A 17,080-nucleotide genomic window follows, 5' to 3' on the forward strand; every position below is an offset into this window, starting at 1 on the left:
GTCTTTTAGATATGACGGTAAGGCTTGTACTATTAGTCTCAGAATATGGTCTATGAATTTACAGATGGGCTCACAAATGTTATCAATACCTGAAATGATAGGTCTGCCAGGTGGATTTTCCATGTTCTTATGAATTTTGTGTAGTACGTAGAATGTTGCGATTCTTGGATTTTTCTTAAACACTCCATTTCTTGTTTATTAATAATTCCCATTGATTAAACGCTGAACAAAATTGATTGAAGTTGAGACGGATAACTGGATAAGGGGCGAAATGTTAATTTTTATATGTGACAGAATCACATATGAATACTATGAAAACTGTTGAAGGAAAGAGCGTAAATAGTGTCTTATCTAAGAAGGTTAAAAGGTTAATCCATAGGATTGCACTCACCAGATGTAGCTGAGTTGAAGCATTTAAATGGATTTGCTGCAGCAGATCCACGAGTCCAGGAAGGACCAGCCGTTAGATGCAGATTGCGAAAATTGTGGTAAATTTCTACGCTGCTGAATCACTAGAATTCCAGAATTATTAGTACTTGTGGCTTTATTATTCTTTATTATTATAAAGCCACATGTACTAATAATTCTGGAATCCTATTGATTCAACAGTGCAGAAATTTACCACAATTTTCCCAATCAGAATCACATAAGAAGACGCTTTGCCTCTTTCTCATACATCAGTGTGGGCCACAATACCACATTACCACCTTTATCGGATGATTTGATGACCGCATCATCCATCTATTTTAGTTGTTCAAGGGCTCTTTGCTCTTCCCTGGTGAGGTTATCATAAAGTAAGTGTAACGGAATATGCCTGAATTCCTCACTCAAAAGTTTAACGAACAGTTCAATGTTCGGATTCATTGAAATGGATGGAAAACGTTGGGATGATAGATTTAGGTAACTTACCTGGTTTAGTTTGTGTCTGTTCATCCAGCAGACTTTGTAAGATATTTACCTGTCTGGTCATTGTGTGATGGTATTATTGTTCATTTTAAAAAAGTATATGTAACACATTTTCTTAAAGAAACATAAATAAAAATATACCTAAAAAGAGGACAGGATATTTTAACAAATGTTTCATAATTTAGAATAGAGTAGGGCCCGGCCAAAAGAGTCTTGCTTGTCATGGTGGAGGCTTAGAAAAAACCTTTTAGCCAAAACAAAAGCTGCTGTCTATGCATGTGATCTGGTGTTAGATTGGAACTGATAATGTGTAATTGGTGAGGGCACGGTGCAGATGTGGAGTTTTACTATGAGTGGGCAGTGGGAATGTGGAATGTTCGAGGGTTGGAGGCGGAGCTGGAGTGGAGCCTGGGTGGAGTCTCAATGGGGCCTGAAAATTTTGCCAGTATGGGGCCCCAAAATTCCTAGTGGCAGCCTTGCATATACCCACCACTCACTAACTTTATGGAAAAAATTGACGTTCTGATTTCAGCTACAATAAAAAGCTCCCCATCTATGATCTCTGTTCTACAGTACTGTACAATCCTATGCTTATCACTGGGTTAGAAGTTAATGGTGGTTATCCAAAATGATTATAATCTTGAAACATCTCTGGTCACCAACTACTACTGTTATGACTAGGTCAGAATTTATTCAGAAATACAGCCCACCCTTAACAGAAATGATACATATCAAGGTTTACATTTTGCTAGAAAAAACTCAAGTAACTCAAACACACATACCCCTACAGTTTTTGTAGTTACATGTCTTCACACCCCGTTTGGGTATGGGACCATTTCCTTACTTTACTCTATATTTAACACTCAGTCTAAGAATAAAAAAATGGATTTTATGATGCAATGGGAAGAAGATTTGGGTTGTGTGTTAGGTGGTGAGACCTGGTCACGTTGCTGTGAAAACCTATCAAGAAGCAGCAAACTTTTTTAACCGAAACAGCTCTCAAAATGTTACATAGAACATACTATGTCCCTACGAAAATACATAAGATTTCTAATAACATATCAGACAGATGTTTTAGGGGTTGCCATGCTCCAAGTGATAGAGTGCATATTTGGTGGCCCTGCCCACTTGTGAAATCTCTTTGACAAAATATCATTACCCTAATTAACAATACATTCAATAAATCTCTGCAACTTGATCTTGCATTTCTACTTTTGGACTGACGAGGGCCAACAGCCTGAAACACCGTGTCTGCGAATTGAGATACTGGTTTGGCTCTTATCCTAAGTCATATTGCAAAGGGTTGATTGTGACTTGTAGGATCGCTACTTCCCATAGGTGGCGCTATAGAGTTATGGGGGACTTCAACTACCCTGAAATAGATTGGGGAACAGAAACCTGCAGTTCCAGCAAAGGTAATCGGTTTTTGACAACTATGAGAGACAATTACCTTTCACAATTGGTTCAGGACCCAACAAGAAGGGGGGGCACTGCTAGACCTAATATTAACCAACAGGCCAGACCGCATATCAAATATAAGGGTTGTGGGTCACTTGGGGAATAGTGATCACAAAATAATAAGTTTTCATGTATCCTTTAATGAGATGTGTAGTAGAGGGGTTACAAGGACACTAAACTTCAGGAGGGCAAATTTCCAACAGATGAGAGAGCATCTTGGTTCAATTAACTGGGACGATATCCTGAGGCATAAAAATACACAAAGAAAATGGGAGACGTATCCTGGATAGGACCTGTGCACAGTATATACCGTATGGGGATAAACATACTAGGAATAGGAGGAAACCAATATGTCTAAATAGAGCTGTAAGGAGCGCAATAAGTGACAAAAAGAAAGCATTTGGAGAATTAAAGGAAGTAGGTAGTGAGGAGGCAATAAATAAATACAAAAAAATAAATAAATTCTGTAAAAAGCAAATCAAGGCAGCAAAGATTGAGACAGAGAGACTCATTGCCAGAGAGAGTAAAAATAATCCCAAAATATTATTTAACTACGTAAATAGTAAGAAACTAAAAAATGATAGTGTTGGCCCCCTTAAAAACAGTCTGGGTGAAATGGTGGATGAGGATGAGGAAAAAGCCAATATGCTAAATGACTTTTTTTCATCAGTATTTACACAAGAAAATCCCATGGCAGACAAAATGACTAGTGCTAAAAATTCCCAATTAAATGTCACCTGCTTAACCCAGCAGGAAGTGCGGCGGCGTCTAAAAATCACTAAAATTGACAAATCTCCGGGCCCGGATAGGATACACCCCCGAGTACTGCAGGAACTAAGTACAGTTATTGATAGACCATTATTTTTAATCTTTAAAGACTCCATAATAACAGGGTCTGTACCACAGGACTGGCGTATAGCAAATGTGGTGCCAATATTAAAAAAGGGGACAAAAACTGTACTCTGTAATTATAGGCCAGTAAGCTTAACCTCTACTGTGGGTAAAATCCTGGAGGGCATTCTAAGGGACGCTATACTGGAGTATCTGAAGAGGCAGTAGCGTAGCTACTGGGGGGGCAGAGGGGGCCATTGCCTCGGGCCCAGTAACCTGAAGGGGCCCACCAGGAGATCCACTGCCGAGTCTGAGGTGTCAGGGAGAGAGCAGCACAATGCCGGCTGCAGAGCCCCCCTCCGTGCAGAGTGCGATGTGGTCTCACCAGAGGAGTCTCTTCCTGGCTGGCAGCAGATGCAGTTATTTACTTTCTGGCTGTGCACGCTTGGTTTGGCTGAGGCACGCTGGGTCCTAGTGCCCTCCTTGCATCTATCTGGACACTTCCTGGTTCTCCTCACTGCCTGAAAACTTCATCAGTAAGTGAGGATGGAATTTATTACAGTAATTCGGTTTAGGCATATCATGGTCACTGTGGGGTGAATGTGAGAGGATTGTGGTATTGTGGGGGCTGAAGTGGGAGAGGAGGACAGGGCACTGTGGGGTAAATGTGAAATGATGGGGGTTATTGTGGGTGTGCAGGGGGACAGGGCACTGTGGGGGTAAATGAGAGAGGGTGGTGGTATTGTGGGAGGGAGACAGGGTACTGGGGGTGAATGGGAGAGTTTGAGGGTATTGTGAAGGCTGACGTGGGTGAGGGGGCACTGGGGGGCTGATTATTATTATACTGTTTAATGTTATGAGATATTCACTCCACCATATGTGAGGGTATGTGTCCTCGAGGTGTATTGGCAGCGCTTTGGACGCAGCAGATACCCTGCTCCGCCTAAAGCGCTGCCCCCTGTTGTACGCGCTGTGATTCCGCATATATTCATTGAACACAGGTGGAATCACCGCATCCTATTCATAGACTGTTTTATTTATCTTGTGGAGACGGAGCATCTCCACAAGATCAATAGACATGCTGCTGTCTAGAAAGACGCGCCACATGTCCGGTTACGCAGGTCTGCCACCTGCGTCTATGTACGCATAGTGGAGACGGGATTTCATAAAATCCCCTCCACTGTGCTGTAACATCTGGAAGCTGCGGTTTCGACGCTGTGGATGTACACAGCGTCCAATCCCCAGCAAAACCCCAAGCAATACGTCCCTTGGAAACATACCTTAATAGTTGCTGTCTTGGGGGTTGGAGATGGGGAGGTCGGGGGCTTTTTATTATTGCGAGCTGGGTCTTTTATAAGTATTAGTAAAACAAGCATAGCAAAGAAGGTTAATATTACTATAACAAGGATAAGTATTAACATAAGGGCGCAGACAGACACTGTATAACTCATGCGACGAGCGCATTGCAATCCTCGGACTGGCCCTGACACCTCTCCTGACAGCGTGATAAATGTTGTGAATTCCGTTCTTGGGCTCCCTCCGGTGGTTGTAAATGGCACTTTTGTGAATTCTGCCCTTGGGCTCCCTCTGGTGGTTTTGAGTGGAACTGCTGCTCCTTGGGTTTAGCTTTAGCAGCTGCTTTCACTAATCGTCTCTCCTGGCTCTGCTATTTAACCTGGCTCTAGTCTTCAGCCTATGCCACTTGTCAATGTTCTCTGGCTGGATTCACATCTCTGCTTGGATTCTCCTGGTTTCCTGACCAGTTCTGCAAAGATAAGTTCTGGCTTTGCTCTTTTCAGTCCACATGTTGTGGACTTATTGTTCTGTGCATTCTATTTTTGTCCAGCTTGTCATTATGGATTTTTTCTGTTAGCTGGAAGCTCTGGGAAGCAGATTTACCCTCCACACCTTTAGTCAGGTGTGGAGATTTTGTAAACTCTGTGTGGATTGTTTTGTAGTTTTTATACTGACCGCACAGTATCCTTTCCTGTCCTATCTATCAAGCTAGACTGGCCTCCTATGCTAAAATCTGATTTAATCTCTGCGTATGTTATTTTCCCCTCCTCTCACCGTCAATATTTGTGGGGGGCTATCTTTCCTTTGGGGATTTTCTCTGAGGCAAGATAGGATTCCTGTTTCCATCTTTAGGGGAAGTTAGATCTTAGGCTGTGCCGAGGGGTCTAGGGAGCGTCAGGTACCCCCCACGGCTATTTCTAGTTGCGCTGCTAGGTTCAGGGTCTGCGGTCAGTACAGATACCACCTCCTTCAGAGCTTGTCTCATGTTGTTCCTAAACCACCAGATCATAACAGATAAATTACTATGCAACTGTCAGCCTCATGTCAGGAGAGCCGACGGTCAGTCCGAGGATTGCGATGCGATCCTCACATGAGAAATACATCCGTCTGTCTGCCCCTAACAATTATAACAATACAGTAACCACGGGCTGCATTCTATGTTATAAGAATAAATTGCTTATAATTAAATTATTAAAGGGAACCTGTCACCCCCCCAGGCATATTAAGGTAATAGAGCCAGCCCCCTTCAGCAGCACTAAGGCTGCATTCTGTGAAGGTGGCTCTTATGTTTTTGTTCCCTAATAACGCTGAAATATTCACTTTTATAAATTGCGTGCCATACCTGTATTGAGTCTGTGGGGTACGTCTTTTGTCCCTGGACACAACCGCCTCACAGACATCCATCATCCCACCGGGCGCCGATGCCTGGGCTCTCATTTTTCGGGCATGCGCCATGTGCGCTGCCCTGGAACTCCCATCAGCTGATGTACTGATATCGCGCCTGCATGTAGTGGAGGCCTGAGATCCCACCCCGCAGTGTGTTATGATTTATTCACACTGCAGGGCTGGAAATCTGACGCTGTGCGCAGGTGTGATCTACTTACATCACTTGATATCAATTCCAGGGCAGCGCGCACGGCGCATGACCGAGAAATTGCAGAGCCCCGGTGACGGCACAAGACAGAAAGGAGGCGGTGCTTGGTGGGATGATGAACGGCTGCGAGGCGGCTGAGTCAGGGGGAGAAAACGTACCCCCCGGACTCAATACAGGTATGGCGCACAATTTATAAAAGTGAATATTTCAGCGTTATTAGGGATAAAAAACATAAGAGCCACCTTCACAGAATGCAGCCTTAGTGCTGAAGAAGGTGGCTCTTTTACCTTAATAGGCCCTGGGGGGGGGGGGCAGGTTCCCTTTAAGTTATTAAAGGCTTGGGATAATTGTCTGCAGTCACTCTACAGACTGCCAAATCATGATGGGGTGCACCTGCCGTCATGAGACCCCAAGACCACTGGTGTGATCAGGTGCTCATGCCAAGACCACTGGTGTGATCAGGTGCTCATGCCAAGACCACTGGTGTGATCAGGTGCTCATGCGACCACGTTTGCTATTTGCACGTGTTGACTAGACAAGTTTGACTTCTCTCAATAGAAGAAAATCGTCACATGACCTCTTGCTCTAATCGTCACATGACCTCCTGCTCTCATCAGCGATGCTGCGGCCATTATTACTGTACATAGGGGGACTCCTAAATATTAAGTAGGCACTTACGAAGCATTGAAGCCTAACTACTGGGTGGCAGATAGTGCTGTACCGGCTGTCAGTCTGTCCCGGGGCATCAGTTATAGTCGCCACTCTCTATACACAGAGCGGTGACAGAAAAATGTGGAAGTAATAGTATACACAGATGGGAAAAGTGAATGGCTCCACCGGAAAGAACGTCCTCTGTAAGTCACCATCTACAACTGTACTGTGATCTCTCTATGTCATGCAGGACTGGTCTCTACCACTATATGGTATTACCGTATGGCGGTAATATCAGTACTGGTTATTGTATAGAGATTTATTTAGTATGTGGACACAGACAGAAAAGGGCCCATGTGCAAGAACAATATATGGGCCCTTTGCAGCCCAAGAACTTCTAAAAATACAAAATTACACCTTATTTAGAGGTAGAAATGGCCCCCCTTAACTCTTGGGCCCATGTGCTGCCGCATAGTTTGCACTAATGATATGTCCGCCTGTTAGGTGCCCACTCACGTTTCGCCCCCCCTGAGCTGAACCCCTAGCTACGCCTCTGTGAAGAGGAATAACCTCATGACCCAGTATCAGCACGGGTTTACTAGGGACCGTTCATGTCAGACTAATCTGATCAGCTTCTATGAAGAGGTAAGTTCCAGACTGGACCAAGGGAACCCAGTGGACGTAGTGTATATGGACTTTTCAAAAGCTTTTCATACGGTGCCACACAAAAGGTTGATACATAAAATGAGAATAATGGGGATAGGGGAAAATATGTGTAAGTGGGTTAAGAGCTGGCGCAGGGATAGAAAACAAAGGGTGGTTATTAATGGAGCCCACTCTGACTGGGTTGCGGTTAGCAGTGGGGTACCACAGGGGTCAGTATTGGGCCCTCTTCTTTTTAACATATTTATTAATGACCTTGTAGGGGGCATTCAGAGCAGAATTTCAATATTTGCAGATTACACTAAACTCTGCAGGGTAATCAATACAGAGGAGTACAATTTTATATTACAGGATGATTTATGTAAACTAGAAGCTTGGGCTGATAACTGGCAAATGAGCTTTAATGGGGATAACTGTAAGGTCATGCACTTGGGTAGAAGTAATAAGATGTATAACTATGCACTAAAGGCCGGGATCACACATGCGAGAAACACGTCCGTGTCTCGCATGTGAAATCCCTCCTCTGGCGCCGGCACTTGGGAGCGGTGCGTGCGGCCGCATAGCAACACATGGAGCTGCACGCTCCGCTCCACAGTGCCGGCGCCAGAGCTTGGATTTCACATGCGAGACACGGACGTGTTTCTCGCATGTGTGATCCCGGCCTTATTCTAAAACTCTGGGCAAAACCATCAATGAAAAAGACCTGGGTGTATGGGTGGATGACAAACTCATGTTCAGTGGCCAGTGTCAGGCAGCTGCTACAAAGGCAAATAAAATAATGGGATGCATTAAAAGAGGCATAGATGCACATGAGAACATAATTTTACCTCTATACAAGTCACTAGTTCGACCACACTTGAATACTGTGCACAGTTCTGGTCTCCGGTGTATAAGAAAGACATAGCTGAACTAGAGCGGGTGCAGAGAAGAGCGACCAAGGTTATTAGAGGACTGGGGGGTCTACAATACCAAGATACTTGGGGCTATTTAGTTTGGAAAAATGAAGACTAAGGGGTGATCTTATTTTAATGTATAAATATATGAGGGGACAGTACAAAGACCTTTCTAATGATCTTTTTAATCATAGACCTGAGACAGGGACAAGGGGGCATCCTCTACGTCTGGAGGAAAGAAGGTTTAGGCATAATAACAGACGAAGGTTCTTTACTGTAAGAGCAGTGAGACTATGGAACTCTCTGCCGTATGATGTTGTAATGAGTGATTCATTACTTAAATTTAAGAGGGGATTGGATAACTTTCTTGAAAATTATAATGTTACAGGGTATATGTACTAGATTCCTTCATAGGGCGTTGATCCAGGGAACTAGACTGATTGCCGTATGTGGAGTCGGGAAGAAATTTTTTTACCCAAAGTGGAGCTTACTATTTGCCACATGTTTTTTTTTACTTTCCTCTGGATCAACATGTTAGGGCATGTTAGGTTAGGCTATGGGTTGAACTAGATGGACTTAAAGTCTTCCTTCAACCTTAATAACTATGTTACTATGAGTTCAAGTCCTCTTTTTCTCTGAAGAGGCAATCTATATATATAATTGTCTAAGGGGTACTTCCGTCTTTCTGTCGGCAACTTCCGTAATGGAAATCCCGCGTCGCTGATTGGTCTCGCCAGCTGCCTGTCATGGCTGCAGCGACCAATCAGCGACGGGGACAGTCCGATTAGTCCCTCCCCTACTCCCCTGCAGTCTGTGCCCGGCGCCCACTCCGTAATCCCCTCCAGTCACCGCTCACACAGGGTTAATGCCAGCGGTAACGTGCACTGCTATTAACCCTGTGTCCCTAACTTTTTTACTATTGATGCTGCCTATGCAGCATCAATAGTAAAAAGATGTAATGTTAAAAATAATAAAAAAACAAAAAACCTGCTATTCTCACCTTCCGTCGTCCGATGATGCGCTCGCGCCAGCCGCCATCTTCCGTTCCCAGAGATGCATTGCGAAATTACGCGAGACCGCTAAGTCATCTGGGTAATTTCGCAGTGCATCCTGGGAACGGAAGATGGCGACAGCCTCGTGCGCATCGCCAGAGTTTCGCTGGATCCCAGGGGGTGAGTATATAACTATTTTTTATTTTGATCATTTTTTTTAACAGGGATATGGTGCCCACACTGCTAAATACTGCGTGGTAAGTGTTATATACCGCGTGGCTGCTACATACTACATGGGCAGTGTTATATACTCCGCGGGCTGTGTGATATACTCCGTGGGCTGTGTTATATACTGCATGGCCTGTGCTATATACTGCGTGCCCTGTGTTATATGTTACGTGGGCTGTGTTATATACTGCGTCGCCTGTGTTACATACTGCGTGGCTGCTATATACTGCGTGGGCTGTGTTATACAGTACGTGGGCTGTGTTAAAAAGTACGTGGGCTGTGTTATATACTCCGTGGCTGTGTGGTATACTGCGTGGGCTGTGCTATATACTACATGCCCTGTGTTATATACTGCATAGCCTGTGTTATATACTACGTCGCCTGTGTTATATACTGCATAGCTGCTATACTGCGTGGGTTGTGTTATATAGTATGTGGGCTGTGTTATATACTGTTTGGGCTGTGTTATATACTGCGTGGCCACTGTTATATACTGCGTGGCCTGTATTAACACATCGGGTATTCTACAATATGTATGTATGTATATAGCAGCCACATAGTATTTGCTATATACTACTTGGCCTCTGCTATATTCTATGTGGCTGCTATATACATACACACATACATATTCTAGATTACCCGATGCGTTAGAATCGGGCCACCATCTAGTTTGAATATATACTTTGGGGGAATACTTCAAAGGGCACTAATACTAAAACTAATAGGCTCATTAGCTTCATAACTATGGCCTCACGGATACACATACTGTAGCTTCTAAATGGAGGACTTCAATACTATCCTTTTCTGAGGTTAGAAATAGAATAAACACATTAATGTTGTATGCATGTATAGAAGCTACAAGAATCGACACCTTTGAACAATTTTTTCATATATATGGCATCAGTGTAATCCCTCAATTTGTGTGGCTCTAACTATTTCACAATCTAGAAGCTCTGTTATAGGATTACTAGATTTTTATTTAGAATATCTCTTGTTGTTAAATATAGTGATTTGTTGAAAATGTTTTCATTGTGGAATATTATGTATGCGAATGTTATCTAGTGATGCCATCCCCCTGGTCCTTTTCCTCCCTTATATCCTACCCCTTACTTCCTCCCCTTTGTTTTCTCTGTACTCCCCAACCGTTTAATTGAAAACTTAATAAAAATCTTTGAAACTAAACAAAAATTAATATTAAAGTTTTCACTCTTGATTAGGACTCTGGGCAGCGCTTTATGAATCATCTGAAAATATCCTTTCCCCTAAAATTCTAATCCTTGCTGCTGCTTTTGTCCAGGCACTCATTGACAGATTCATGTTTTTTTACGGTGATATGTACTCTCAAAGCAGGCACAATTTACTGATTTAATGTGTCCATTTGCAGTTTCTCGTAGCATCTGTACTGTATGTAAGAGGTAGTGGTGGGAGACTTTACGCTACCGGAGCTGGAATTACCACTTCTGAACTCTCCAGCGATTTTTTTTTCCATCTTTTTCTGGGTGGTTCTGCTGGAAAACCCATGACCTAGACTGCAAACCCAGCTTTCTGTCCCCGGGAATTACATTGCGACCCAAAATCCCTTGGGAATCTTCACATTTCATGATGCCTTGCACCACAATTTGTTTGAACCTCCACCATATTTAACTGAAACTACTGTGTTATTTTATTTGTAGGCCTCATTCCATTTACAGTAAACAGTAGAATGATGTGCTTCACCAAAAAACTCTATCTTGGTCTTATCTGTCCACAAGACACCTGCTGGCCTTCTAGAATTTGTGAGGGCCACCTGCTTGCCCTCCAAGTTTCAAACTTCACAGTATTAATATAAAAAAAATTGCCATTTGTTGGCCCTCCAAAAATGCTTAGTAAGGGCTGGCTGCTGGCCCTCTAAAATTAGAATGAGGGCCGCCTGATGGCCCCCTGACAATAGTGAGGGCTACCTGCTGGTCCTGTAACAATAGTAAGGGCCAGCTGACGGCCCTCTACAAATAGCGATGGATGCCTGACGGTCCTGAAAAAAAAAATGTGCCTTTCAGAGTCCCTACATAAATGAAACAGGATGTCTCTGATCAAGTCTCATACACTACATGGCCAGATAAGGTATAAAAATGATAAAATTACATTTCTTATTGAATATTTTGTTCACCATTGAAAGCATTGCAAATTTGCAAAAACACTGCATGTGAACATAGCCCAAGGTGTGTAGGAGCATTTTTTTCACTTATTTATTATACAAGTCATTATTCTACGAAGAATGTGTCTTAGCATTTTTTCCTCAGTCAAATGCAATTTAACCGCGGTTTTGTATGTTTTATTGTCAGTCTGTAAAAGTGGCATAATACTCTTGACAACACTGTTCCCAGCAGTTACTTCAGAGATGCTTCCAGGGGTCTTCTCCATGCTGTTTCCATCCTATTTCAGTTTCCATTGTTTTCAGCAATTTTTAGACCCACCGCAAAGCTCCTAGGAGGAGGGGCACCGGAAAAATGCTTGAGTTTCCATTAACTTCCATTATACCTGTTACTTGGGTCGAGCATTACGATTTGCTCGGCTCAAGTAATGAGTACCCAAGCATTTTAGTGCTCGCTCATCACTAGTGGGCAATCAACATCATTTTATGCCCAATGAGAGATATTCAGAGAATTCACTGACTCTCAGTGGGGTGCTAGATCCCGTCATTTCCAGCAGGAAGCGGATGTTTGTCTCGGATTGGTCACGCAAGACCCATCAATAAGGCCGGGTTCACACTGCGTTAACAGCAGCCCGTTCAACACATGCGTTAACGGGTTGCTGTTAACGCAAGTGCCAGTATGTCAGCGCGCTAGAGCAGAAAGAGCATCTGCTAGCTCTATCTGCGCTAGCAGTGACCAAGCCGGAAATGCTGCAGCCCGCGTCTTAGGGTCTGTCACTCAATGACGGCCATTGTAGGCGTGCGCTAGCGATGCGTCCGACATAGGAATTAATGGCGGCGTTAATGAACTGCGTTACACCGCGTTTTGCCGCAGTGTAACGTAGTCCGTGTAACGGATGCCTGCAACGCAGTGTGAACCCGGCCTAAGTGAGATTAGAAAAGAGCGTAGTAGTAAACCTTGTCTCATTACAAGGCCATTTGTAGTAGATTCCATCTCAAGCAGCCAATGTGAGAGGGGCAGTACAGGAGAGCAGACAGCTCTCCAAAGTAATGTAGGTTGCCATCCCGCAGTAATGTAAGGTGCTGCCCCTCAGACCCCCGCAGTAATGTAAGGTGCTGCCCTCAGACCCCTGCAGTAATGTAAGGTGCTGCGCCTCAGACCCCCGCAGTAATGTAAGGTGCTGCCCTCAGACCCCCGCAGTAATGTAATGTTCTGCCACTAAGACCCCCGCAGTAATGTAAGGTGCCGCCCCTCAGACCCCCGCAGTAATGTAAGGTGCCGCCCCTCAGACCCCCCCAGTGATGTAAGGTGCCGCCCCTCAGACCCCCCCAGTGATGTAAGGTGCCGCCCCTCAGACCCCCCCAGTGATGTAAGGTGCCGCCCCTCAGACCCCTCAGTGATGTAAGGTGCCGCCCCTCAGACCCCCAAAGTAATGTAAGGTTCCGCCCCTCAGACCCCCGCAGTAATGTAAGGTGCCACCCCTCAGACCCCCGCAGTAATCTAAGGTGCCACCCCTCAGACCCCCGCAGTAATGTAAGGTTCCGCCCCTCAGACCCCCGCAGTAATGTAAGGTTCCGCCCCTCAGACCCCCCAGTAATGTAAAGTGCCGCCCCTCAGACCCCGCAGTAATGTAAAGTGCCGCCCCTCAGACCCCCCAGTAATGTAAGGTTCCGCTCCTCAGACCCCAGCAGTAATGTAAGGTGCCGCCCCTCAGACACCCCAAAGTAATGTAAGGTGCCAACTCTCAGACCCCCGCAGTAATGTAAGGTGCCGCCCCTCAGACCCCTGCAGTAATGTAAGGTTCCGCCCCTCATACCCCCGCAGTAATGTAAGGTGCCACCCCTCAGACCCCCGCAGTAATGTAAGGTGCCACCCCTCAGACCCCTGCAGTAATGTAAGGTGCCACCCCTCAGACCCCTGCAGTAATGTAAGGTGCCACCCCTCAGACCCCCACAGTAATGTAAGGTGCCAACTCTCAGACCCCCGCAGTAATGTAAGGTGCCGCCCCTCAGACCCCTGCAGTAATGTAAGGTTCCGCCCCTCATACCCCCGCAGTAATGTAAGGTGCCACCCCTCAGACCCCCACAGTAATGTAAGGTGCCACCCCTCAGACCCCTGCAGTAATGTAAGGTGCCACCCCTCAGACCCCTGCAGTAATGTAAGGTGCCACCCCTCAGACCCCCACAGTAATGTAAGGAGCCGCCCCTCAAACTCCCGCAGTAATGTAAGGTTCTGCCCATCAGACCCCCGCAGTAATGTAAGGTTCCGCCCCTCAGACCCCCGCAGTAATGTAAGGTTGCGCCCCTCTGACCCCGCAGTAATTGTAAGGTGCCGCCCCTCAGACACCCAGTAATGTAAGGTTCTGCCCCTCAGACCCCCCCAGTAAATGTAAGGTGCCGCCCCTCAGACCCCCCAGTAATGTAAGGTGCCACCCCTCAGTAATGTAAAGTGCCGCCCCTCAGACTCCCTAGTAATGTAAGGTGCCGCCCCTCAGACCCCCCAGTAATGTAAGTTGCCGCCCCTCAGACCCCCGCAGTAATGTAAGGTTCCGCCCCTCATACCCCCGCAGTAATGTAAGGTGCCACCCCTCAGACCCCCGCAGTAATGTAAGGTTCCGCCTCTCATACCCCCGCAGTAATGTAAAGTTCCGCCCCTCAGACCCCCGCAGTAATGTAAGGTGCCGCCCCTCAGACTCCCGCAGTAATGTAAGGTTCCGCCCCTCAGACCCCCCAGTAATGTAAGGTTCTGCCCCTCTGACCCCGCAGTAATTGTAAGGTGCCGCCCCTCAGACCCCCGCAGTAATGTAAGGTTCCGCCCCTCAGACCCCCCCAGTAATATAAGGTGCCACCCCTCAGACCCCCCAGTAATGTAAGGTTCCACCCCTCAGACCCCACAGTAATTGTAAGGTGCCACCCCTCAGACCCCCAGTAATGTAAGGTTCCGCCCCTCAGACCCCCCAGTAATGTAAGGTTCCGCCCCTCAGACCCCCCCAGTAATGTAAAGTGCCGCCCCTCAGACCCCCCAGTAATTGTAAGGTGTCACCCCTCAGACCCCCCAGTAATGTAAGGTGCCGCCCCTCAGACCCCCCCAGTAATGTAAGGTGCCACCCCTCAGTAATGTAAAGTGCCGCCCCTCAGACTCCCCAGTAATGTAAGGTGCCGCCCCTCAGACCCCCCCAGTGATGTAAGGTGCCGCCCCTCAGACCCCACAGTAATGTAAGGTGCCGCCCCTCAGACCCCACAGTGTTGTGAATTCAGCTTTTGGGTTCCCTCCGATGGTTGTAGAGGGTAATGCAGTTGTGCCTGGACTGCAGGAGTGGACATTTGTATCTACTAATTGCAAAACTGACTGGGGTATATAGCTTTGCAGGACTCTTTAGTCAGTGCCAGTTGTTCATTGTTCTTGCAGGATTCACTTCCCTGCTGGTCTCTCCAGTTTGCTGTGCTTTTCTACAAAGATAAGTCCTGGCTTTGTTTTTGCTGTCCACCTGCTGTGGACCTTATAGTTCTGTGCATATTCATGTTTTTGTCTGTCCAGTTTTGTCTGTGAAGGATTTTTTGCAGCCTAGCTATTTCTCTGGAGATGCAGATATACCCCCATGTCTTTAGTCAGATGTGGTGATTCGTATCTTCTGTGGTGGATATTTTCTAGTGTTTTTTATACTGACGGCATAGTACTCTGTTCTATTCTTTCTTTTTAGCTAGTATGGCCTCCTATGCTAAAATCTGATTTCATATCTGCGTATGTTATTTCCCTCTCCTCACAGTCAATATTTGTGGGGGGCTATCTATCCTTTGGGGATTTTCTCTGAGGCGAGATAGGTTTCCTGTTTCTGTCTTTAGGGGTAGTTAGATCTTAGGCTGTGCCGAGGGGTCTAGGGAGTGTTAGGTACCCCCCACGGCTACTTCTAGTTGCGCTGCTAGGTTCAGGGTCTGCGGTCAGTACAGGGACCACCTTCTCCAGAGTCCGTCTCATGCTGCTCCTAGGCCACCAAATCATAACACCACAGTAATGTAAGGTGCCGCCCCTCAGACCCCCCCAGTGATGTTAGGTGCCGCCCCTCAGACCCCCCCAGTGATGTAAGGTGCCGCCCCTCAGACCCCCCCAGTGATGTAAGGTGCTGCCCCTCAGACCCCCCCAGTGATGTAAGGTGCCGCCCCTCAGACCCCCCAGTAATGTAAGGTGCCGCCCCTCAGTAATGTAAGGTGCCGCCCCTCAGACCCCACAGTAATGTAAGGTGCCGCCCCTCAGACCCCACAATAATGTAAGGTGCCGCCCCTCCGACCCCCAGTAATGCAAGGTTCCGCCACTCAGACCCCCCCAGTAATATAAGGTGCCGCCCCTCAGACCCCCCAGTAATGTAAGGTTCCGCCCATCAGACCCCACAGTAATTGTAAGGTGCCGCCCCTCAGACCCCCAGTAATGTAAGGTTCTGCCCCTCAGACCCCTGTTATGGACCTGGTGGTTAGGAGCACCCGGCACGACCTGATAGTTAAACTGATACAGGACAAGCTCTGGGATGTGGGAGCTCTGCTGACCGCAACCCCTAATCCTATCACAACAACTAAAAATAGCACCGACTAACGGTGCGGAGATGCCACTCTGCATCCCAGAGCTTCCAGCTAGTAAGGCAAAATCATGATATCCAGCTGGACAAGGCAACAATGAACAAATAATAACTGGTAGGAACTTAGCTTCTGCTGGAGTAGACAGGTCACCAGAAAGATCCAAGAGCGAACTGAACAAATGCAGGAATATTGACAGCTGGCATGGAGTAACCATCTGAGTGGAGTTAAATAGAGCAGCCAACCAAAGGATAAATCACGTCACCTGTGGAAGGAACCTCAGAAGCAGCAGCTCCACTCACAGCCACCAGAGGGAGTCCATGGACAGAACTCGCCGAAGTACCATTCACGACCACAGGAGGGAGTTTGACAACAGAATTCACAACAGACCCCCCAGTAATGTAATGTTCCTCCCCTCAGACCCCCCCAGTAATGTAAGGTGCTGCCCCTCAGACCCCCCAGTAACTGTAAGGTGTCACCCCTCAGACCCCCCAGTAATGTAAGATGCCGCCCCTCAGACCCCCCCAGTAATGTAAGGTGCCACCCCTCAGTAATGTAAAGTGCCGCCCCTCAGACTCCCCAGTAATGTAAGGTGCCGCCCCTCAGACCCCCCCCCAGTGATGTAAGGTGCCGCCCCTCAGACCCCACAGTAATGTAAGGTGCCGCCCCTCAGACCCCAAAGTAATGTAAGGTGCCGCCCCTCAGACCCCCCAGTAATGTAAGGTGCCGACCCTCAGACCCCCCCCAGTGATGTAAGGTGCCGCCCCTCAGACCCCCCCAGTGATGTAAGGTGCCGCCCCTCAGACCCCCCAGTAATCTAAGGTTCCACCCATCAGACCCTCGCAGTAATGTAAGGTTCCGCCCCTCAGAC

Source organism: Ranitomeya imitator, chromosome 2 (assembly GCF_032444005.1).
Source record: "Ranitomeya imitator isolate aRanImi1 chromosome 2, aRanImi1.pri, whole genome shotgun sequence".
Lineage (NCBI taxonomy): Eukaryota > Metazoa > Chordata > Amphibia > Anura > Dendrobatidae > Ranitomeya > Ranitomeya imitator.